The sequence below is a fragment of the Schistocerca nitens genome, chromosome 4 (genome assembly GCF_023898315.1).
Source record: "Schistocerca nitens isolate TAMUIC-IGC-003100 chromosome 4, iqSchNite1.1, whole genome shotgun sequence".
NCBI classification, from domain to species: Eukaryota; Metazoa; Arthropoda; class Insecta; order Orthoptera; family Acrididae; genus Schistocerca; species Schistocerca nitens.
The window spans coordinates 88,397,557-88,422,888 of record NC_064617.1 but is presented as its reverse complement, the minus strand read 5'-3'; positions in this window follow the sequence as shown (position 1 = coordinate 88,422,888).

Here is a 25,332-nt window from a genome sequence, read left to right as displayed (position 1 = left end):
AGTCTTCAGAAGACTTCGCAAAAGCAACTAACGTGGGTATGGTGACCATAGGGAAGTCCCCTGGTAGTCACGTTAATTGCTTCCGATGCGCAGTTTTCAGTTTACTGTATTTCTTGAAACCTCCTGTCGACGATGGAACACACAAATTGCGTCGCGAGTCAACAATGTGGCCTCCAGATGGCTTCTCACAATGCGATCAACGTAGCAAAGATTCCTGTATGGAAATCCTCCTGGGGGGCCAGTCAATTGCTTGCGATGCGCAATATTATTTTAATTTATTCCTTGAAGCTTCCTGTCGACGATGGAACACACAAATTGCGTCGCGAGTCCTGAATGGAGTCTTCAGAAGACTTCGCAAAAGCGACTATCGAGGGTATGGTGACCATTGGGAAGTCCCTGGTAGTCACGTTAATTGCTTCCGATGCGCAGTTTTCAGTTTACTGTATTTCTTGAAACCTCCTGTCGACGATGGAACACTCAAATTGCGTCGCGAGTCAACAATGTGGCCTCCAGATGGCTTCTCACAATGCGACCAACGTAGCAAAGATTCCTGTATGGTACTCCTCCTGGGGGGCCAGTCAATTCCTTGCGATGCGCAATATTTAGTTTACTTTGTTCCTTGAAGCTTCCTGTCGACGATGGAACACACAAATTGCGTCGCGAGTCCTGAATGGAGTCTTCAGAAGACTTCGCAAAAGCGACTAACGTGGGTATGGTGACCATAGGGAAGTCACCTGGTAGTCACGTTAATTGCTTCCGATGCACAGTTTTCAGTTTACTGTATTTCTTGAAACCTCCTGTCGACGATGGAACACACAAATTGCGTCGCGAGTCAACAATGTGGCCTCCAGATGCCGTCTCACAATGCGACCAACGTAGCAAAGATTCCTGTATGGAAATCCTCCTGGGGGGCCAGTTAATTGCTTGTGATGCGCAATATTTAGTTTACTTTATTCCTTGAAGCTTCCTGTCGACGATGGAACACACAAATTGCGTCGCGAGTCCTGAATGGAGTCTTCAGAAGACTTCGCAAAAGCTACTAACGTGGATATGGTGACCATAGGGAAGTCCCCTGGTAGTCACGTTAATTGCTTCCGATGCGCAGTTTTCAGTTTACTGTATTTCTTGAAACCTCCTGTCGACGATGGAACACACAAATTGCGTCGCGAGTCAACAATGTGGCCTCCAGATGGCTTCTCACAATGCGACCAACGTAGCAAAGATTCCTGTATGGAAATCCTCCTGGGGGGCCAGTCAATTGCTTGCGATGCGCAATATTTAGATTACTTTATTCCTTGAAGCATCCTGTCGACGATGGAACACACAAATTGCGTCGCGAGTCCTGAATGGAGTCTTCAGAAGACTTCGCAAAAGCGACTAACGTGGGTATGGTGACCATAGGGAAGTCCCCTGGTAGTCACGTTAATTGCTTCCGATGCGCGGTTTTCAGTTTACTGTATTTTTTGAAACCTCCTGTCGACGATGGAACACACAAATTGCGTCGCGAGTCAACAATGTGGCCTCCAGATGGCTTCTCACAATGCGACCAACGTAGCAAAGATTCCTGTATGGAAAACTTCCTGGGGGGCCAGTTAATTGCTTGCGATGCGCAATATTTAGTTTACTTTATTCCTTGAAGCTTCCTGTCGACGATGGAACACACAAATTGCGTCGCGAGTCCTGAATGGAGTCTTCAGAAGACTTCGCAAAAGCGACTAACGTGGGTATGGTGACCATAGGGAAGTCCCCTGGTAGTCACGTTAATTGCTTCCGATGCGCAGTTTTCAGTTTACTGTATTTCTTGAAACCTCCTGTCGACGATGGAACACACAAATTGCGTCGCGAGTCAACAATGTGGCCTCCAGATGGCTTCTCACAATGCGATCAACGTAGCAAAGATTCCTGTATGGAAATCCTCCTGGGGGGGCCAGTCAATTGCTTGCGATGCGCAATATTATTTTAATTTATTCCTTGAAGCTTCCTGTCGACGATGGAACACACAAATTGCGTCGCGAGTCCTGAATGGAGTCTTCAGAAGACTTCGCAAAAGCGACTATCGAGGGTATGGTGACCATTGGGAAGTCCCTGGTAGTCACGTTAATTGCTTCCGATGCGCAGTTTTCAGTTTACTGTATTTCTTGAAACCTCCTGTCGACGATGGAACACTCAAATTGCGTCGCGAGTCAACAATGTGGCCTCCAGATGGCTTCTCAAAATGCGACCAACGTAGCAAAGATTCCTGTATGGAAATCCTCCTGGGGGGCCAGTTAATTGCTTGCGATGCGCAATATTTATTTTACTTTATTCCTTGAAGCTTCCTGTCGACGATGGAACACACAAATTGCGTCGCGAGTCCTGAATGGAGTCTTCAGAAGACTTTGCAAAAGCGACTAACGTGGGTATGGTGACCAAAGGGAAGTCCCCTGGTAGTCACGTTAATTGCTTGCGATGCGCAGTTTTCAGTTTACTGTATTTCTTGAAACCTCCTGTCGACGATGGAACACACAAATTGCGTCACGAGTCAACAATGTGGCCTCCAGATGGCTTCTCACAATGCGACCAACGTAGCAAAGATTCCTGTATGGAAATCCTCCTGGGGGGCCAGTCAATTGCTTGCGATGCTCAATATTTAGTTTACTTTATTCCTTGAAGCTTCCTGTCGACGATGGAACACACAAATTGCGTCGCGAGTCCTGAATGGAGTCTTCAGAAGACTTCGCAAAAGCGACTAACGAGGGTATGGTCACCATTGGGAAGTCCCCTGGTAGTCACGTTAATTGCTTCCGATGCGCAGTTTTCAGTTTACTGTATTTCTTGAAACCTCCTGTCGACGATGGAACACACAAATTGCGTCGCGAGTCAACAATGTGGCCTCCAGATGGCTTCTCACAATGCGACCAACGTAGCAAAGATTCCAGTATGGAAATCCTCCTGGGGGGCCAGTCAATTGCTTGCGATGCGCAATATTTAGATTACTTTATTCCTTGAAGCATCCTGTCGACGATGGAACACACAAATTGCGTCGCGAGTCCTGAATGGATTCTTCAGAAGACTTCGCAAAAGCGACTAACGTGGGTATGGTGACCATAGGGAAGTCCCTGGTAGTCACATTAATTGCTTCCGATGCGCGGTTTTCAGTGTACTGTATTTTTTGAAACCTCCTGTCGACGATGGAACACAGAAATTGCGTCGCGAGTCAACAATGTGGCCTCCAGATGGCTTCTCACAATGCGACCAACGTAGCAAAGATTCCTGTATGGTAATCCTCCTGGGGGGCCAGTCAATTGCTTGCGATGCGCAATATTTAGTTTACTTTATTCCTTGAAGCTTCCTGTCGACGATGGAACACACAAATTGCGTCGCGAGTCCTGAATGGAGTCTTCAGAAGACTTCGCAAAAGCGACTAACGTGGGTATGGTGACCATAGGGAAGTCCCCTGGTAGTCACGTTAATTGCTTCCGATGCGCAGTTTTCAGTTTACTGTATTTCTTGAAACCTCCTGTCGACGATGGAACACACAAATTGCGTCGCGAGTCAACAATGTGGCCTCCAGATGGCTTCTCACAATGCGATCAACGTAGCAAAGATTCCTGTATGGAAATCCTCCTGGGGGGCCAGTCAATTGCTTGCGATGCGCAATATTATTTTACTTTATTCCTTGAAGCTTCCTGTCGACGATGGAACACACAAATTGCGTCGCGAGTCCTGAATGGAGTCTTCAGAAGACTTCGCAAAAGCGACTATCGAGGGTATGGTGACCATTGGGAAGTCCCTGGTAGTCACGTTAATTGCTTCCGATGTGCAGTTTTCGGTTTACTGTATTTCTTGAAACCTCCTGTCGACGATGGAACACTCAAATTGCGTCGCGAGTCAACAATGTGGCCTCCAGATGGCTTCTCAAAATGCGAACAACGTAGCAAAGATTCCTGTATGGAAATCCTCCTGGGGGGCCAGTTAATTGCTTGCGATGCGCAATATTTATTTTACTTTATTCCTTGAAGCTTCCTGTCGACGATGGAACACACAAATTGCGTCGCGATTCCTGAATGGAGTCTTCAGAAGACTTTGCAAAAGCTACTAACGTGGGTATGGTGACCAAAGGGAAGTCCCCTGGTAGTAACGTTAATTGCTTCCGATGCGCAGTTTTCAGTTTACTGTATTTCTTGAAACCTCCTGTCGACGATGGAACACACAAATTGCGTCGCGAGTCAACAATGTGGCCTCCAGATGGCTTCTCACAATGCGACCAACGTAGCAAAGATTCCTGTATGGAAATCCTCCTGGGGGGCCAGTCAATTGCTTGCGATGCGCAATATTTAGTTTACTTTATTCCTTGAAGCTTCCTGTCGATGATGGAACACACAAATTGCGTCGCGAGTCCTGAATGGAGTCTTCACAAGGCTTTGCAGAAGCGACTAACGTGGGTATGGTGACGAAAGGGAAGTCCCCTGGTAGTCACGTTAATTGCTTCCGATGCGCAGTTTTCAGTTTACTGTATTTCTTGAAACCTCCTGTCGACGATGGAACACACAAATTGCGTCGCGAGTCAACAATGTGGCCTCCAGATGGCTTCTCACAATGCGACCAACGTAGCAAAGATTCCAGTATGGAAATCCTCCTGTGGGGCCAGTCAATTGCTTGCGATGCGCAATATTTAGTTTACTTTATTCCTTGAAGCTTCCTGTCGATGATGGAACACACAAATTGCGTCGCGAGTCCTGAATGGAGTCTTCAGAAGACTTTGCAAAAGCGACTAACGTGGGTATGGTGACCAAAGGGAAGTCCCCTGGTAGTCACGTTAATTGCTTCCGATGCGCAGTTTTCAGTTTACTGTATTTCTTGAAACCTCCTGTCGACGATGGAAAACACAAATTGCGTCGCGAGTCAACAATGTGGCCTCCAGATGGCTTCTCACAATGCGACCAACGTAGCAAAGATTCCTGTATGGAAATCCTCCTGAAGGGCCAGTCAATTGCTTGCGATGCGCAATATTTAGTTTACTTTATTCCTTGAAGCTTCCTGTCGATGATGGAACACACAAATTGCGTCGCGACTCCTGAATGGAGTCTTCAGAAGACTTTGCAGAAGCGACTAACGTGGATATGGTGACCATTGGGAAGTCCCCTGGTAGTCACGTTAATTGCTTCCGATACGCGGTTTTCAGTTTACTGTATTTCTTGAAACCTCCTGTCGACGATGGAACACACAAATTGCGTCGCGAGTCAACAATGTGGCCTCCAGATGGCTTCTCACAATGCGACCAACGTAGCAAAGATTCCTGTATGGTACTCCTCCTGGGGGGCCAGTCAATTGCTTGCGATGCGCAATATTTAGTTTACTTTATTCCTTGAACACTTCCTGTCGTCGATGGAACACACAAATTGCGTCGCGAGTCCTGAATGGAGTCTTCAGAAGACTTCGCAAAAGCGACTAACGTGGGTATGGTGACCATAGGGAAGTTCCCTGGTAGTCACGTTAATTGCTTCCGATGCGCGGTTTTCAGTTTACTGTATTTCTTGAAACCTCCTGTCGACGATGGAACACACAAATTGCGTCGCGAGTCAACAATGTGGCCTCCAGATGGCTTCTCACAATGCGACCAACGTAGCAAAGATTCATGTATGGTACTCCTCCTGGGGGGCCAGTCAATTCCTTGCGATGCGCAATATTTAGTTTACTTTGTTCCTTGAAGCTTCCTGTCGACGATGGAACACACAAATTGCGTCGCGAGTCCTGAATGGAGTCTTCAGAAGACTTCGCAAAAGCGACTAACGTGGGTATGGTGACCATAGGGAAGTCCCCTGGTAGTCACGTTAATTGCTTCCGATGTACAGTTTTCAGTTTACTGTATTTCTTGAAACCTCCTGTCGACGATGGAACACACAAATTGCGTCGCGAGTCAACAATGTGGCCTCCAGATGGCTTCTCACAATGCGACCAACGTAGCAAAGATTCCTGTATGGAAATCCTCCTGGGGGGGGGGGGGGAGTCAATTGCTTGCGATCCGCAATATTTAGCTAACTTTATTCCTTGAAGCTTCCTGTCGACGATGGAACACACAAATTGCGTCGCGAGTCCTGAATGGAGTCTTCAGAAGACTTTGCAAAAGCGACTATCGAGGGTATGGTGACCATTGGGAAGTCCCTGGTAGTCACGTTAATTGCTTCCGATGCGCAGTTTTCAGTTTACTGTATTTCTTGAAACCTCCTGTCGACGATGGAACACACAAATTGCGTCGCGAGTCAACAATGTGGCCTCCAGATGGCTTCTCAAAATGCGACCAACGTAGCAAAGATTCCTGTATGGAAATCCTCCTGGGGGGCCAGTTAATTGCTTGCGATGCGCAATATTTAGTTTACTTTATTCCTTGAAGCTTCCTGTCGACGATGGAACACACAAATTGCGTCGCGAGTCCTGAATGGAGTCTTCAGAAGACTTTGCAAAAGCGACTAACGAGGGTATGGTGACCATAGGGAAGTCCCCTGGTAGTCACGTTAATTGCTTCCGATGCGCAGTTTTCAGTTTACTGTATTTCTTGAAACCTCCTGTCGACGATGGAACACACAAATTGCGTCGCGAGTCAACAATGTGGCCTCCAGATGGCTTCTCACAATGCGACCAACGTAGCAAAGATTCCTGTATGGTACTCCTCCTGGGGGGCCAGTCAATTCCTTGCGATGCGCAATATTTAGTTTACTTTGGTCCTTGAAGATTCCTGTCGACGATGGAACACACAAATTGCGTCGCGAGTCCTGAATGGAGTCTTCAGAAGACTTCGCAAAAGCGACTAACGTGGGTATGGTGACCATAGGGAAGTCCCCTGGTAGTCACGTTAATTGCTTCCGATGCACAGTTTTCAGTTTACTGTATTTCTTGAAACCTCCTGTCGACGATGGAACACACAAATTGCGTCGCGAGTCAACAATGTGGCCTCCAGATGGCTTCTCACAATGCGACCAACGTAGCAAAGATTCATGTATGGTACTCCTCCTGGGGGGCCAGTCAATTCCTTGCGATGCGCAATATTTAGTTTACTTTGTTCCTTGAAGCTTCCTGTCGATGATGGAACACACAAATTGCGTCGCGAGTCATGAATGGAGTCTTCAGAAGACTTCGCAAAAGCGACTAACGTGGGTATGGTGACCATAGGGAAGTCCCCTGGTAGTCACGTTAATTGCTTCCGATGCACAGTTTTCAGTTTACTGTATTTCTTGAAACCTCCTGTCGACGATGGAACACACAAATTGCGTCGCGAGTCAACAATGTGGCCTCCAGATGGCTTCTCACAATGCGACCAACGTAGCAAAGATTCCTGTATGGTAATCCTCCTGGGGGGCCAGTCAATTGCTTGCGATGCGCAATATTTAGTTTACTTTATTCCTTGAAGCTTCCTGTCGACGATGGAACACACAAATTGCGTCGAGAGTCCTGAATGGAGTCTTCAGAAGACTTCGCAAAAGCGACTAACGTGGGTATGGTGACCATAGGGAAGTCCCCTGGTAGTCACGTTAATTGCTTCCGATGCGCAGTTTTCAGTTCACTGTATTTCTTGAAACCTCCTGTCGACGATGGAACACACAAATTGCGTCGCGAGTCAACAATGTGGCCTCCAGATGGCTTCTCACAATGCTACCAACGTAGCAAAGATTCCTGTATGGTAATCCTCCTGGGGGGCCAGTCAATTGCTTGCGATGCGCAATATTTAGTTTACTTTATTCCTTGAAGCTTCCTGTCGACGATGGAACACACAAATTGCGTCGCGAGTCCTGAATGGAGTCTTCAGAAGACTTCGCAAAAGCGACTAACGTGGGTATGGTGACCATAGGGAAGTCCCCTGGTAGTCACGTTAATTGCTTCCGATGCGCAGTTTTCAGTTTACTGTATTTCTTGAAACCTCCTGTCGACGATGGAACACACAAATTGTGTCGCGAGTCAACAATGTGGCCTCCAGATGGCTTCTCACAATGCGACCAACGTAGCAAAGATTCCTGTATGGAAATCCTCCTGGGGGGCCAGTCAATTGCTTGCGATGCGCAATATTTAGTTTACTTTATTCCTTGAAGCTTCCTGTCGACGATGGAACACACAAATTGCGTCGCGATTCCTGAATGGAGTCTTCAGAAGACTTCGCAAAAGCGACTAACGTGGGTATGGTGACCATAGGGAAGTCCCCTGGTAGTCACGTTAATTGCTTCCGATGCGCAGTTTTCAGTTTACTGTATTTCTTGAAACATCCTGTCGACGATGGAACACACAAATTGCGTCGCGTGTCAACAATTTGGCCTCCAGATGGCTTCTCACAATGCGACCACCGTAGCAAAGATTCCTGTATGGAAATCCTCCTGGGGGGCCAGTCAATTGCTTGCGATGCGCAATATTTAGTTTACTTTATTCCTTGAAGCTTCCTGTCGACGATGGAACACACAAATTGCGTCGCGAGTCCTGAATGGAGTCTTCAGAAGACTTCGCAAAAGCGACTAACGTGGGTATGGTGACCATAGGGAAGTCCCCTGGTAGTCACGTTAATTGCTTCCGATGCGCAGTTTTCTGTTTACTGTATTTCTTGAAACATCCTGTCGACGATGGAACACACAAATTGCGTCGCGAGTCAACAATGTGGCCTCCAGATGGCTTCTCACAATGCGACCAACGTAGCAAAGATTCCTGTATGGAAATCCTCCTGGGGGGCCAGTTAATTGCTTGCGATGCGCAATATTTAGTTTACTTTATTCCTTGAAGCTTCCTGTCGACGATGGAACACACAAATTGCGTCGCGAGTCCTGAATGGAGTCTTCAGAATACTTCGCAAAAGCGACTAACGAGGGTATGGTGACCATAGGGAAGTCCCCTGGTAGTCACGTTAATTGCTTCCGATGCGCAGTTTTCAGTTTACTGTATTTCTTGAAACATCCTGTCGACGATGGAACACACAAATTGCGTCACGAGTCAACAATGTGGCCTCCAGATGGCTTCTCACAATGCGACCAACGTAGCAAAGATTCCTGTATGGAAATCCTCCTGGGGGGCCAGTCAATTGCTTGCGATGCGCAATATTTAGTTTACTTTATTTCTTGAAGCTTCCTGTCGACGATGGAACACACAAATTGCGTCGCGAGTCCTGAATGGAGTCTTCAGAAGACTTCGCAAAAGCGACTAACGTGGGTATGGTGACCATAGGGAAGTCCCCTGGTAGTCACGTTAATTGCTTCCGATGCGCAGTTTTCAGTTTACTGTATTTCTTGAAACCTCCTGTCGACGATGGAACACACAAATTGCGTCGCGAGTCAACAATGTGGCCTCCAGATGGCTTCTCACATTGCTAACAAAGTAGCAAAGATTCCTGTATGGAAATCCTCCTGGGGGGCCAGTCAATTGCTTGCGATGCGCAATATTTAGTTTACTTAATTCCTTGAAGCTTCCTGTCGACGATGGAACACACAAATTGCGTCGCGAGTCCTGAATGGAGTCTTCAGAAGACTTCGCAAAAGCGACTAACGAGGGTATGGTGACCAAAGGAAAGTCCCCTGGTAGTCACGTTAATTGCTTCCGATGCGCAGTTTTCAGTTTACTGTATTTCTTGAAACCTCCTGTCGACGATGGAACACACAATTGCGTCGCGAGTCAACAATGTGGCCTCCAGATGGCTTCTCCACAATGGGACCAACGTAGCAAAGATTCCTGTATGGAAATCCTCCTGGGGGCCAGTCAATTGCTTGCGATGCGCAATATTTAGTTTACTTTATTCCTTGAAGCTTCCTGTCGACGATGGAACACACAAATTGCGTCGCGAGTCCTGAATGGAGTCTTAAGAAGACTTCGCAAAAGCGACTAACGTTGGTATGGTGACCATAGGGAAGTCCCCTGGTAGTCACGTTAATTGCTTCCGATGCGCGGTTTCCAGTTTACTGTATTTCTTGAAACCTCCTGTCGACGATGGAACACACAAATTGCGTCGCCAGTCAACAATGTGGCCTCCTGATGGCTTCTCACAATGCGACCAACGTAGCAAAGATTCCTGTATGGAAATCCTCCTGGGGGGCCAGTCAATTGCTTGCGATGCGCAATATTTAGTTTACTTTATTCCTTGAAGCTTCCTGTCGACGATGGAACACACAAATTGCGTCGCGAGTCCTGAATGGAGTCTTCAGAAGACTTCGCAAAAGCGACTAACGTGGATATGGTGACCATAGGGAAGTCCCCTGGTAGTCACGTTAATTGCTTCAGATGCGCAGTTTTCAGTTTACTGTATTTCTTGAAACCTCCTGTCGACGATGGAACACACAAATTGCGTCACGAGTCAACAATGTGGCCTCCAGATGGCTTCTCACAATGCGACCAACGTAGCAAAGATTCCTGTATGGAAATCCTCCTGGGGGGGCAGTCAATTGCTTGCGATGCGCAATATTTAGATTACTTTATTCCTTCAAGCATCCTGTCGACGATGGAACACACAAATTGCGTCGCGAGTCCTGAATGGAGTCTTCAGAAGACTTCGCAAAAGCGACTAACGTGGGTATGGTGACCATAGGGAAGTCCATTGGTAGTCACGTTAATTGCTTCCGATGCGCGGTTTTCAGTTTACTGTATTTTTTGAAACCTCCTGTCGACGATGGAACACACAAATTGTGTCGCGAGTCAACAATGTGGCCTCCAGATGGCTTCTCACAATGCGACCAACTTAGCAAAGATTCCTGCATGGTACTCCTCCTGGGGGGCCAGTCAATTCCTTGCGATGCGCAATATTTAGTTTACTTTGTTCCTTGAAGCTTCCTGTCGACGATGGAACACACAAATTGCGTCGCGAGTCCTGAATGGAGTCTTCAGAAGACTTCGCAAAAGCGACTATCGAGGGTATGGTGACCATTGGGAAGTCCCTGGTAGTCACGTTAATTGCTTCCGATGCGCAGTTTTCAGTTTACTGTATTTCTTGAAACCTCCTGTCGACGATGGAACACACAAATTGCGTCGCGAGTCAACAATGTGGCCTCCAGATGGCTTCTCAAAATGCGACCAACGTAGCAAAGATTCCTGTATGGAAATCCTCCTGGGGGGCCAGTTAATTGCTTGTGATGCGCAATATTTAGTTTATTTTAGTCCTTGAAGCTTCCTGTCGACGATGGAACACACAAATTGCGTCGCGAGTCCTGAATGGAGTCTTCAGAAGACTTTGCAAAAGCGACTAACGTGGGTATGGTGACCATAGGGAAGTCCCCTGGTAGTCACGTTAATTGCTTCCGATGCGCAGTTTTCAGTTTACTGTATTTCTTGAAACCTCCTGTCGACGATCGAACACACAAATTGCGTCGCGAGTCAACAATGTGGCCTCCAGATGGCTTCTCACAATGCGACCAACGTAGCAAAGATTCCTGTATGGAAATCCTCCTGGGGGGCCAGTCAATTGCTTGCGATGCGCAATATTTAGATTACTTTATTCCTTGAAGCTTCCTGTCGACGATGGAACACACAAATTGCGTCGCGAGTCCCGAATGGAGTCTTCAGAAGACTTCGCAAAAGCGACTAACGTGGGTATGGTGACCATAGGGAAGTCCCCTGGTAGTCACGTTAATTGCTTCCGATGCGCGGTTTTCAGTTTACTGTATTTCTTGAAACCTCTTGTCGACGATGGAACACACAAATTGCGTCGCGAGTCAACAATGTGGCCTCCAGATGGCTTCTCACAATGCGACCAACGTAGCAAAGATTCCTGTATGGAAATCCTCCTGGGGGGCCAGTCAATTGCTTGCGATGCGCAATATTTAGTTTACTTTATTCCTTGAAGCTTCCTGTCGATGATGGAACACACAAATTGCGTCGCGAGTCCTGAATGGAGTCTTCAGAAGACTTTGCAAAAGCGACTAACGTGGGTATGGTGACCATAGGGAAGTCCCCTGGTAGTCACGTTAATTGCTTCCGATACGCGGTTTTCAGTTTACTGTATTTCTTGAAACCTCCTGTCGACGATGGAACACACAAATTGCGTCTCGAGTCAACAATGTGGCCTCCAGATGGCTTCTCACAATGCGACCACCGTAGCAAAGATTCCTGTATGGTACTCCTCCTGGGGGGCCAGTCAATTCCTTGCGATGCGCAATATTTAGTTTACTTTGTTCCTTGAAGCTTCCTGTCGACGATGGAACACACAAATTGCGTCGCGAGTCCTGAATGGAGTCTTCAGAAGACTTCGCAAAAGCGACTAACGTGGGTATGGTGACCATAGGGAAGTCCCCTGGTAGTCACGTTAATTGCTTCCGATGCACAGTTTTCAGTTTACTGTATTTCTTGAAACCTCCTGTCGACGATGGAACACACAAATTGCGTCGCGAGTCAACAATGTGGCCTCCAGATGGCTTCTCACAATGCGACCAACGTAGCAAAGATTCCTGTATGGAAATCCTCCTGGGGGGCCAGTCAATTGCTTGCGATGCGCAATATTTAGTTTACTTTATTCCTTGAACACTTCCTGTCGTCGATGGAACACACAAATTGCGTCGCGAGTCCTGAATGGAGTCTTCAGAAGACTTCGCAAAAGCGACTAACGTGGGTATGGTGACCATAGGGAAGTCCCCTGGTAGTCACGTTAATTGCTTCCGATGCGCGGTTTTCAGTTTACTGTATTTATTGAAACCTCCTGTCGACGATGGAACACACAAATTGCGTCGCGAGTCAACAATGTGGCCTCCAGATGGCTTCTCACAATGCGACCAACGTAGCAAAGATTCCTGTATGGTACTCCTCCTGGGGGGCCAGTCAATTCCTTGCGATGCGCAATATTTAGTTTACTTTGTTCCTTGAAGCTTCCTGTCGACGATGGAACACACAAATTGCGTCGCGAGTCCTGAATGGAGTCTTCAGAAGACTTCGCAAAAGCGACTAACGTGGGTATGGTGACCATAGGGAAGTCCCCTGGTAGTCACGTTAATTGCTTCCGATGCACAGTTTTCAGTTTACTGTATTTCTTGAAACCTCCTGTCGACGATGGAACACACAAATTGCGTCGCGAGTCAACAATGTGGCCTCCAGATGGCTTCTCACAATGCGACCAACGTAGCAAAGATTCCTGTATGGAAATCCTCCTGGGGGGCCAGTCAATTGCTTGCGATGCGCAATATTTAGTTTACTTTATTCCTTGAACACTTCCTGTCGTCGATGGAACACACAAATTGCGTCGCGAGTCCTGAATGGAGTCTTCAGAAGACTTCGCAAAAGCGACTAACGTGGGTATGGTGACCATAGGGAAGTCCCCTGGTAGTCACGTTAATTGCTTCCGATGCGCGGTTTTCAGTTTACTGTATTTATTGAAACCTCCTGTCGACGATGGAACACACAAATTGCGTCGCGAGTCAACAATGTGGCCTCCAGATGGCTTCTCACAATGCGACCAACGTAGCAAAGATTCCTGTATGGTACTCCTCCTGGGGGGCCAGTCAATTCCTTGCGATGCGCAATATTTAGTTTACTTTGTTCCTTGAAGCTTCCTGTCGACGATGGAACACACAAATTGCGTCGCGAGTCCTGAATGGAGTCTTCAGAAGACTTCGCAAAAGCGACTAACGTGGGTATGGTGACCATAGGGAAGTCCCCTGGTAGTCACGTTAATTGCTTCTGATGCACAGTTTTCAGTTTACTGTATTTCTTGAAACCTCCTGTCGACGATGGAACACACAAATTGAGTCGCGAGTCAACAATGTGGCCTCCAGATGGCTTCTCACAATGCGACCAACGTAGCAAAGATTCCTGTATGGAAATCCTCCTGGGGGGGGGGGGAGTCAATTGCTTGCGAAGCGCAATATTTAGCTAACTTTTTGCCTTGAAGCTTCCTGTCGACGATGGAACACACAAATTGCGTCGCGAGTCCTGAATGGAGTCTTCAGAAGACTTCGCAAAAGCGACTATCGAGGGTATGGTGACCATTGGGAAGTCCCTGGTAGTCACGTTAATTGCTTCCGATGCGCAGTTTTCAGTTTACTGTATTTCTTGATACCTCCTGTCGACGATGGAACACACAAATTGCGTCGCGAGTCAACAATGTGGCCTCCAGATGGCTTCTCAAAATGCGACCAACGTAGCAAAGATTCCTGTATGGAAATCCTCCTGGGGGGCCAGTTAATTGCTTGCGATGCGCAATATTTAGATTACTTTATTCCTTGAAGCTTCCTATCGACGATGGAACACACAAATTGCGTCGCGAGTCCTGAATGGAGTCTTCAGAAGACTTTGCAAAAGCGACTAACGTGGGTATGGTGACCATAGGGAAGTCCCCTGGTAGTCACGTTAATTGCTTCCGATGCGCAGTTTTCAGTTTACTGTATTTCTTGAAACCTCCTGTCGACGATGGAACACACAAATTGCGTCGCGAGTCAACAATGTGGCCTCCAGATGGCTTCTCACAATGCGACCAACGTAGCAAAGATTCCTGTATGGAAATCCTCCTGGGGGGGGGGGGGGAGTCAATTGCTTGCGATGCGCAATATTTAGCTAACTTTATTCCTTGAAGCTTCCTGTCGACGATGGAACACACAAATTGCGTCGCGAGTCCTGAATGGAGTCTTCAGAATACTTCGCAAAAGCGACTAACGTGGGTATGGTGACCATAGGGAAGTCCCTGGTAGTCACGTTAATTGCTTCCGATGCGCAGTTTTCAGTTTACTGTATTTCTTGATACCTCCTGTCGACGATGGAACACACAAATTGCGTCGCGAGTCAACAATGTGGCCTCCAGATGGCTTCTCACAATGCGACCAACATAGCAAAGATTCCTGTATGGAAATCCTCCTGGGGGGCCAGTCAATTGCTTGCGATGCGCAATATTTAGTTTACTTTATTCCTTGAAGCTTCCTGTCGACGATGGAACACACAAATTGCGTCGCGATTCCTGAATGGAGTCTTCAGAAGACTTCGCAAAAGCGACTAACGTGGGTATGGTGACCATAGGGAAGTCCCCTGGTAGTCACGTTAATTGCTTCCGATGCGCAGTTTTCAGTTTACTGTATTTCTTGAAACCCCTGTCGACGATGGAACACACAAATTGCGTCGCGAGTCAACAATGTGGCCTCCAGATGGCTTCTCAAAATGCGACCAACGTAGCAAAGATTCCTGTATGGAAATCCTCCTGGGGGGGCCAGTTAATTGCTTGCGATGCGCAATATTTAGTTTACTTTATTCCTTGAAGCTTCCTGTCGACGATGGAACACACAAATTGCGTCGCGAGTCCTGAATGGAGTCTTCAGAAGACTTTGCAAAAGCGACTAACGTGGGTATGGTGACCATAGGGAAGTCCCCTGGTAGTCACGTTAATGGCTTCCGATGCACAGTTTTCAGTTTACTGTATTTCTTGAAACCTCCTGTCGACGATGGAACACACAAATTGCGTCGCGAGTCAACAATGTGGCCTCCAGATGGCTTCTCACAATGCGACCAACGTAGCAAAGATTCCTGTATGAAAATCCTCCTGGGGGGCCAGTCAATTGCTTGCGATGCGCAATATTTAGTTTACTTTATTCCTTGAACACTTCCTGTCGACGATGGAACACACAAATTGCGTCGCGAGTCCTGAATGGAGTCTTCAGAAGACTTCGCAAAAGCGACTAACGTGGGTATGGTGACCATAGGGAACTCCCCTGGTAGTCACGTTAATTGCTTCCGATACGCGGTTTTCAGTTTACTGTATTTCTTGAAACCTCCTGTCGACGATGGAACACACAAATTGCGTCGCGAGTCAACAATGTGGCCTCCAGATGGCTTCTCACAATGCGACCAACGTAGCAAAGATTCATGTATGGTACTCCTCCTGGGGGGCCAGTCAATTCCTTGCGATGCGCAATATTTAGTTTACTTTGTTCCTTGAAGCTTCCTGTCGACGATGGAGCACACAAATTGCGTCGCGAGTCCTGAATGGAGTCTTCAGAAGACTTCGCAAAAGCGACTAACGTGGGTATGGTGACCATAGGGAAGTCCCCTGGTAGTCACGTTAATTGCTTCCGATGCACAGTTTTCAGTTTACTGTATTTCTTGAAACCTCCTGTCGACGATGGAACACACAAATTGCGTCGCGAGTCAACAATGTGGCCTCCAGATGGCTTCTCACAATGCGACCAACGTAGCAAAGATTCTTGTATGGAAATCCTCCTGGGGGGGGGGAGTCAATTGCTTGCGATGCGCAATATTTAGTTTACTTTATTCCTTGAAGCTTCCTGTCGACGATGGAACACACAAATTGCGTCGCGAGTCCTGAATGGAGTCTTCAGAATACTTCGCAAAAGCGACTAACATGGGTATGGTGACCATAGGGAAGCCCCTGGTAGTCACGTTAATTGCTTCCGATGCGCAGTTTTCAGTTTACTGTATTTCTTGATACCTCCTGTCGACGATGGAACACACAAATTGCGTCGCAAGTCAACAATGTGGCCTCCAGAAGGCTTGTCACAATGCGACCAACGTAGCAAAGATTCCTGTATGGAAATCCTCCTGGGGGGCCAGTCAATTGCTTGCGATGCGCAATATTTAGTTTACTTTATTCCTTGAAGCTTCCTGTCGACGATGGAACACACAAATTGCGTCGCGAGTCCTGAATGGAGTCTTCAGAAGACTTCGCAAAAGCGCCTAACGTGGGTATGGTGACCATAGGGAAGTCCCCTGGTAGTCACGTTAATTGCTTCCGATGCGCAGTTTTCAGTTTACTGTATTTCTTGAAACCTCCTGTCGACGATGGAACACACAAATTGCGTCGCGAGTCAACAATGTGGCCTCCAGATGGCTTCTCACAATGCGACCAACGTAGCAAAGATTCCTGTATGGAAATCCTCCTGGGGGGACAGTCAATTGCTTGCGATGCGCAATATTTAGTTTACTTTATTCCTTGAAGTTTCCTGTCGACGATGGAACACACAAATTGCGTCGCGAGTCCTGAATGGAGTCTTCAGAAGACTTTGCAAAAGAGACTAACGTGGGTATGGTGACCATAGGGAAGTCCCCTGGTAGTCACGTTAATTGCTTCCGATGCGCAGTTTTCAGTTTACTGTATTTCTTGAAACCTCCTGTCGACGATGGAACACACAAATTGCGTCGCGAGTCAACAATGTGGCCTCCAGATGGCTTCTCACAATGCGACCAACGTAGCAAAGATTCCTGTATAGTAATCCTCCTGGGGGGCCAGTCAATTGCTAGCGATGCGCAATACTTAGTTTACTTTATTCCTTGAAGCTTCCTGTCGACCATGGAACACACAAATTGCGTCGCGAGTCCTGAATGGAGTCTTCAGAAGACTTCGCAAAAGCGACTAACGAGGGTATGGTGACCATAGGGAAGTCCCCTGGTAGTCACGTTAATTGCTTCCGATGCGCAGTTTTCAGTTTACTGTATTTCTTGAAACCTCCTGTCGACGATGGAACACACAAATTGCGTCGCGAGTCAACAATGTGGCCTCCAGATGGCTTCTCACAATGCGACCAACGTAGCAAAGATTCCTGTATGGAAATCCTCCTGGGGGGCCAGTCAATTGCTTGCGATGCGCAATATTTAGTTTACTTTATTCCTTGAAGCTTCCTGTCGACGATGGAACACACAAATTGCGTCGCGAGTCCTGAATGGAGTCTTCAGAAGACTTCGCAAAAGCGACTAACGTGGGTATGGTGACCATAGGGAAATCCCCGGGTAGTCAGGTTAATTGCTTCCGATGCGCGGTTTTCAGTTTACTGTATTTCTTGAAACCTCCTGTCGACGATGGAACGCACAAATTGCGTCGCGAGTCAACAATGTGTCCTCCACATGGCTTCTCACAATGCGACCAACGTAGCAAAGATTCCTGTATGGAAATCCTCCTGGGGGGCCAGTCAATTGCTTGCGATGCGCAATATTTAGTTTACTTTATTCCTTGAAGCTTCCTGTCGACGATGGAACACACAAATTGCGTCGCGAGTCCTGAATGGAGTCTTCAGAAGACTTCGCAAAAGCGACTAACGTGGGTATGGTGACCATAGGGAAGTCCCCTGGTAGTCACGTTAATTGCTTCCGATGCGCAGTTTTCAGTTTACTGTATTTCTTGAAACCTCCTGTCGACGATGGAACACACAAATTGCGTCGCGAGTCAACAATGTGGCCTCCAGATGGCTTCTCACAATGCGACCAACGTAGCAAAGATTCCTGTATAGTAATCCTCCTGGGGGGCCAGTCAATTGCTTGCGATGCGCAATATTTAGTTTACTTTATTCCTTGAAGCTTCCTGTCGACGATGGAACACACAAATTGCGTACGAGTCCTGAAAAGAGTCTTCAGAAGACTTCGCAAAAGCGACTAACGTGGGTATGGTGACCATAGGGAAGTCCCCTGGTAGTCACGTTAATTGCTTCCGATGCGCAGTTTTCAGTTTACTGTATTTCTTGAAACCTCCTGTCGACGATGGAACACACAAATTGCGTCGCGAGTCAACAATGTGGCCTCCAGATGGCTTCTCACAATGCGACCAACGTAGCAAAGATTCCTGTATGGAAATCTTCCTGGGGGGGGGGGGGGAGTCAATTGCTTGCGATGCGCAATATTTAGCTAACTTTATTCCTTGAAGCTTCCTGTCGACGATGGAACACACAAATTGCGTCGCGAGTCCTGAATGGAGTCTTCAGAATACTTCGCAAAAGCGACTAACGTGGGTATGGTGACCATAGGGAAGTCCCTGGTAGTCACGTTAATTGCTTCCGATGCGCAGTTTTCGGTTTACTGTATTTCTTGAAACCTCCTGTCGACGATGGAACACACAAATTGCGTCGCGAGTCAACAATGTGGCCTCCAGATGGCTTCTCACAATGCGACCAACGTAGCAAAGATTCCTGTATGGAAATCCTCCTGGGGGGCCAGTCAATTGCTTGCGATGCGCAATATTTAGATTACTTTATTCCTTGAAGCTTCCTGTCGACGATGGAACACACAAATTGCGTCGCGAGTCCTGAATGGAGTCTTCAGAAGACTTCGCAAAAGCGACTAACGTGGGTATGGTGACCATAGGGAAGTCCCCTGGTAGTCACGTTAATTGCTTCCGATGCGCGGTTTTCAGTTTACTGTATTTTTTGAAGCCTCCTGTTGACGATTGAACACACAAATTGCGTCGCGAGTCAACAATGTGGCCTCCAGATGGCTTCTCACAATGCGACCAACGTAGCAAAGATTCCTGTATGGAAATCCTCCTGGGGGGCCAGTCAATTGCTTGCGATGCGCAATATTTAGTTTACTTTATTCCTTGAAGCTTCCTGTCGACGATGGAACACACAAATTGCGTCGCGAGTCCTGAATGGAGTCTTCAGAAGACTTCGCAAAAGCGACTAACGAGGGTATGGTCACCATTGGGAAGTCCCCTGGTAGTCACGTTAATTGCTTCCGATGCGCAGTTTTCAGTTTACTGTATTTCTTGAAACCTCCTGTCGACGATGGAACACACAAATTGCGTCGCGAGTCAACAATGTGGCCTCCAGATGGCTTCTCACAATGCGACCAACGTAGCAAAGATTCCTGTATGGAAATCCTCCTGGGGGGCCAGTCAATTGCCTGTGATGCGCAATATTATTTTACTTTATTCCTTGAAGCTTCCTGTCGACGATGGAACACACAAATTGCGTACGAGTCCTGAATGGAGTCTTCAGAAGACTTCGCAAAAGCGACTATCGAGGGTATATTGACCATTGGGAAGTCCCTGGTAGTCACGTTAATTGCTTCCGATGCGCAGTTTTGAGTTTACTGTATTTCTTGAAACCTCCTGTCGACGATGGAACACACAAATTTCGTCGCGAGTCAACAATGTGGCGTCCAGATGGCTTCTCACAAAGCGACCAACGTAGCAAAGATTCCTGTATGGAAATCCTCCTGGGGGGCCAGTCAATTGCTTGCGATGCGCAATATTTAGTTTACTTTATTTCTTGAAGCTTCCTGTCGACGATGGAACACACAAATTGCGTCGCGAGTCCTGAATGGAGTCTTCAGAAGACTTCGCAAAAGCGACTAACGTGGGTATGGTGACCATAGGGAAGTCCCCTGGTAGTCACGTTAATTGCTTCCGATGCACAGTTTTCAGTTTACTGTATTTCTTGAAACCTCCTGTCGACGATGGAACACACAAATTGCGTCGCGAGTCAACAATGTGGCCTCCAGATGGCTTCTCACAATGCGACCAACGTAGCAAAGATTCCTGTATGGAAATCCTCCTGGGGGGGGAGTCAATTGCTTGCGATGCGCAATATTTAGTTTACTTTATTCCTTGAAGCTTCCTGTCGACGATGGAACACACAAATTGCGTCGCGAGTCCTGAATGGAGTCTTCAGAATACTTCGCAAAAGCGACTAACGTGGGTATGGTGACCATAGGGAAGTCCCCTGGTAGTCACGTTAATTGCTTCCGATGCGCAGTTTTCAGTTTACTGTATTTCTTGAAACCTCCTGTCGACGATGGAACACTCAAATTGCGTCGCGAGTCAACAATGTGGCCTCCAGATGGCTTCTCAAAATGCGACCAACGTAGCAAAGATTCCTGTATGGAAATCCTCCTGGGGGGCCAGTTAATTGCTTGCGATGCGCAATATTTATTTTACTTTATTCCTTGAAGCTTCCTGTCGACGATGGAACACACAAATTGCGTCGCGAGTCCTGAATGGAGTCTTCAGAAGACTTTGCAAAAGCGACTAACGTGGGTATGGTGACCAAAGGGAAGTCCCCTGGTAGTCACGTTAATTGCTTGCGATGCGCAGTTTTCAGTTTACTGTATTTCTTGAAACCTCCTGTCGACGATGGAACACACAAATTGCGTCACGAGTCAACAATGTGGCCTCCAGATGGCTTCTCACAATGCGACCAACGTAGCAAAGATTCCTGTATGGAAATCCTCCTGGGGGGCCAGTCAATTGCTTGCGATGCTCAATATTTAGTTTACTTTATTCCTTGAAGCTTCCTGTCGACGATGGAACACACAAATTGCGTCGCGAGTCCTGAATGGAGTCTTCAGAAGACTTCGCAAAAGCGACTAACGAGGGTATGGTCACCATTGGGAAGTCCCCTGGTAGTCACGTTAATTGCTTCCGATGCGCAGTTTTCAGTTTACTGTATTTCTTGAAACCTCCTGTCGATGATGGAACACACAAATTGCGTCGCGAGTCAACAATGTGGCCTCCAGATGGCTTCTCACAATGCGACCAACGTAGCAAAGATTCCTGTATGGAAATCCTGATGGGGGGCCAGTCAATTGCTAGCGATGCGCAATATTTAGTTTACTTTATTCCTTGAAGCTTCCTGTCGACGATGGAACACACAAATTGCGTCGCGAGTCCTGAATGGAGTCTTCAGAAGACTTCGCAAAAGCGACTATGGTGACCATAGGGAAGTCCCCTGGTAGTAACGTTAATTGCTTCCGATGCGCAGTTTTCAGTTTACTGTTTTTCTTGAAACCTCCTGTCGACGATGGAACACACAAATTGCGTCGCGAGTCAACAATGTGGCCTCCAGATGGCTTCTCACAATGCGACCAACGTAGCAAAGATTCCTGTATGGAAATCCTCCTGGGGGGCCAGTCAATTGCTTGCGATGCGCAATATTTAGTTTACTTTATTCCTTGAAGCTTCCTGTCGACGATGGAACACACAAATTGCGTCGCGAGTCCTGAATGGAGTCTTCAGAAGACTTCGCAAAAGCGACTAACGTGGGTATGGTGACCATAGGGAAGTCCCCTGGTAGTCACGTTAATTGCTTCCGATGCGCGGTTTTCAGTTTACTGTATTTCTTGAAACTTCCTGTCGACTATGGAACACACAAATTGCGTCGCGAGTCAACAATGTGGCCTCCAGATGGCTTCTCACAAAGCGACCAACGTAGCAAAGATTCCTCTATGGAAATCCTCCTGGGGGGCCAGTCAATTGCTTGCGATGCGCAATATTTAGTTTACTTTATTCCTTGAAGCTTCCTGTCGACGATGGAACACACAAATTGCGTCGCGAGTCCTGAATGGAGTCTTCAGAAGACTTCGCAAAAGCGACTAACGTGGGTATGGTGACCATAGGGAAGTCCCCTGGTAGTCACGTTAATTGCTTCCGATGCGCAGTTTTCAGTTCACTGTATTTCTTGAAACCTCCTGTCGACGATGGAACACACAAATTGCGTCGCGAGTCAACAATGTGGCCTCCAGATGGCTTCTCACAATGCGACCAACGTAGCAAAGATTCCTGTATAGTAATCCTCCTGGGGGGCCAGTCAATTGCTTGCGATGCGCAATATTTAGTTTACTTTATTCCTTGAAGCTTCCTGTCGACGATGGAACACACAAATTGCGTCGCGAGTCCTGAAAGGAGTCTTCAGAAGATTTCGCAAAAGCGAGTTACGTGGGTATGGTGACCATAGGGAAGTCCCCTGGTAGTCACGTTAATTGCTTCCGATGCGCAGTTTTCAGTTTACTGTATTTCTTGAAACCTCCTGTCGACGATGGAACACACAAATTGCGTCGCGAGTCAACAATGTGGCCTCCAGATGGCTTCTCACAATGCGACCAACGTAGCAAAGATTCCTGTATGGAAATCCTCCTGGGGGGCCAGTCAATTGCTTGCGATGCGCAATATTTAGATTACTTTATTCCTTGAAGCTTCCTGTCGACGATGGAACACACAAATTGCGTCGCGAGTCCTGAATGGAGTCTTCAGAAGACTTCGCAAAAGCGACTAACGTGGGTATGGTGACCATAGGGAAGTCCCCTGGTAGTCACGTTAATTGCTTCCGATGCGCGGTTTTCAGTTTACTGTATTTTTTGAAGCCTCCTGTCGACGATTGAACACACAAATTGCGTCGCGAGTCAACAATGTGGCCTCCAGATGGCTTCTCACAATGCGACCAACGTAGCAAAGATTCCTGTATGGAAATCCTCCTGGGGGGCCAGTCAATTGCTTGCGATGCTCAATATTTAGTTTACTTTATTCCTTGAAGCTTCCTGTCGACGATGGAACACACAAATTGCGTCGCGAGTCCTGAATGGAGTCTTCAGAAGACTTCGCAAAAGCGACTAACGTGGGTAAGGTGACCATAGGGAAGTCCCCTGGTAGTCACGTTAATTGCTTCCGATGCGCAGTTTTCAGTTCACTGTATTTCTTGAAACCTCCTGTCGACGATGGAACACACAAATTGCGTCGCGAGTCAACAATGTGGCCTCCAGATGGCTTCTCACAATGCGACCAACGTAGCAAAGATTCCTGTATAGTAATCCTCCTGGGGGGCCAGTCAATTGCTTGCGATGCGCAATATTTAGTTTACTTTATTCCTTGAAGCTTCCTGTCGACGATGGAACACACAAATTGCGTCGCGAGTCCTGAAAGGAGTCTTCAGAAGATTTCGCAAAAGCGAGTTACGTGGGTATGGTGACCATAGGGAAGTCCCCTGGTAGTCACGTTAATTGCTTCCGATGCGCAGTTTTCAGTTTACTGTATTTCTTGAAACCTCCTGTCGACGATGGAACACACAAATTGCGTCGCGAGTCAACAATGTGGCCTCCAGATGGCTTCTCACAATGCGACCAACGTAGCAAAGATTCCTGTATGGAAATCCTCCTGGGGGGCCAGTCAATTGCTTGCGATGCGCAATATTTAGATTACTTTATTCCTTGAAGCTTCCTGTCGACGATGGAACACACAAATTGCGTCGCGAGTCCTGAATGGAGTCTTCAGAAGACTTCGCAAAAGCGACTAACGTGGGTATGGTGACCATAGGGAAGTCCCCTGGTAGTCACGTTAATTGCTTCCGATGCGCGGTTTTCAGTTTACTGTATTTTTTGAAGCCTCCTGTCGACGATTGAACACACAAATTGCGTCGCGAGTCAACAATGTGGCCTCCAGATGGCTTCTCACAATGCGACCAACGTAGCAAAGATTCCTGTATGGAAATCCTCCTGGGGGGCCAGTCAATTGCTTGCGATGCTCAATATTTAGTTTACTTTATTCCTTGAAGCTTCCTGTCGACGATGGAACACACAAATTGCGTCGCGAGTCCTGAATGGAGTCTTCAGAAGACTTCGCAAAAGCGACTAACGAGGGTATGGTCACCATTGGGAAGTCCCCTGGTAGTCACGTTAATTGCTTCCGATGCGCAGTTTTCAGTTTACTGTATTTCTTGAAACCTCCTGTCGACGATGGAACACACAAATTGCGTCGCGAGTCAACAATGTGGCCTCCAGATGGCTTCTCACAATGTGACCAACGTAGCAAAGATTCCTGTATGGAAATCCTCCTGGGGGGCCAGTCAATTGCTTGTGATGCGCAATATTATTTTACTTTATTCCTTGAAGCTTCCTGTCGACGATGGAACACACAAATTGCGTACGAGTCCTGAATGGAGTCTTCAGAAGACTTCGCAAAAGCGACTATCGAGGGTATATTGACCATTGGGAAGTCCCTGGTAGTCACGTTAATTGCTTCCGATGCGCAGTTTTCAGTTTACTGTATTTCTTGAAACCTCCTGTCGACGATGGAACACACAAATTGCGTCGCGAGTCAACAATGTGGCGTCCAGATGGCTTCTCACAAAGCGACCAACGTAGCAAAGATTGCTGTATGGAAATCCTCCTGGGGGGCCAGTCAATTGCTTGCGATGCGCAATATTTAGTTTACTTTATTTCTTGAAGCTTCGTGTCGACGATGGAACACACAAATTGCGTCGCGAGTCCTGAATGGAGTCTTCAGATGACTTCGCAAAAGCGACTAACGTGGGTATGGTGACTATAGGGAAGTCCCCTGGTAGTCACGTTAATTGCTTCCGATGCGCGGTTTTCATTTTACTGTATTTCTTGAAACCTCCTGTCGACGATGGAACACACAAATTGCGTCGCGAGTCAACAATGTGGCCTCCAGATGGCTTCTCACAATGCGACCAACGTAGCAAAGATTCCTGTATGGAAATCCTCCTGGGGGGCCAGTCAATTGCTTGCGATGCACAATATTTAGTTTACTTTATTCCTTGAAGCTTCCTGTCGACGATGGAACACACAAATTGCGTCGCGAGTCCTGAATGGAGTCTTCAGAAGACTTCGCAAAAGCGACTAACGTGGGTATGGTGACCATTGGGAAGTCCCCTGGTAGTCACGTTAATTGCTTCCGATGCGCAGTTTTCAGTTTACTGTATTTCTTGAAACCTCCTGTCGACGATGGAACACACAAATTTCGTCGCGAGTCAACAATGTGGCCTCCAGATGGCTTCTCACAATGCGACCAACGTAGCAAAGATTCCTGTATGGAAATCCTCCTGGGGGCCAGTCAATTGCTTGCGATGCGCAATATTTAGTTTACTTTATTCCTTGAAGCTTCCTGTCGACGATGGAACACACAAATTGCGT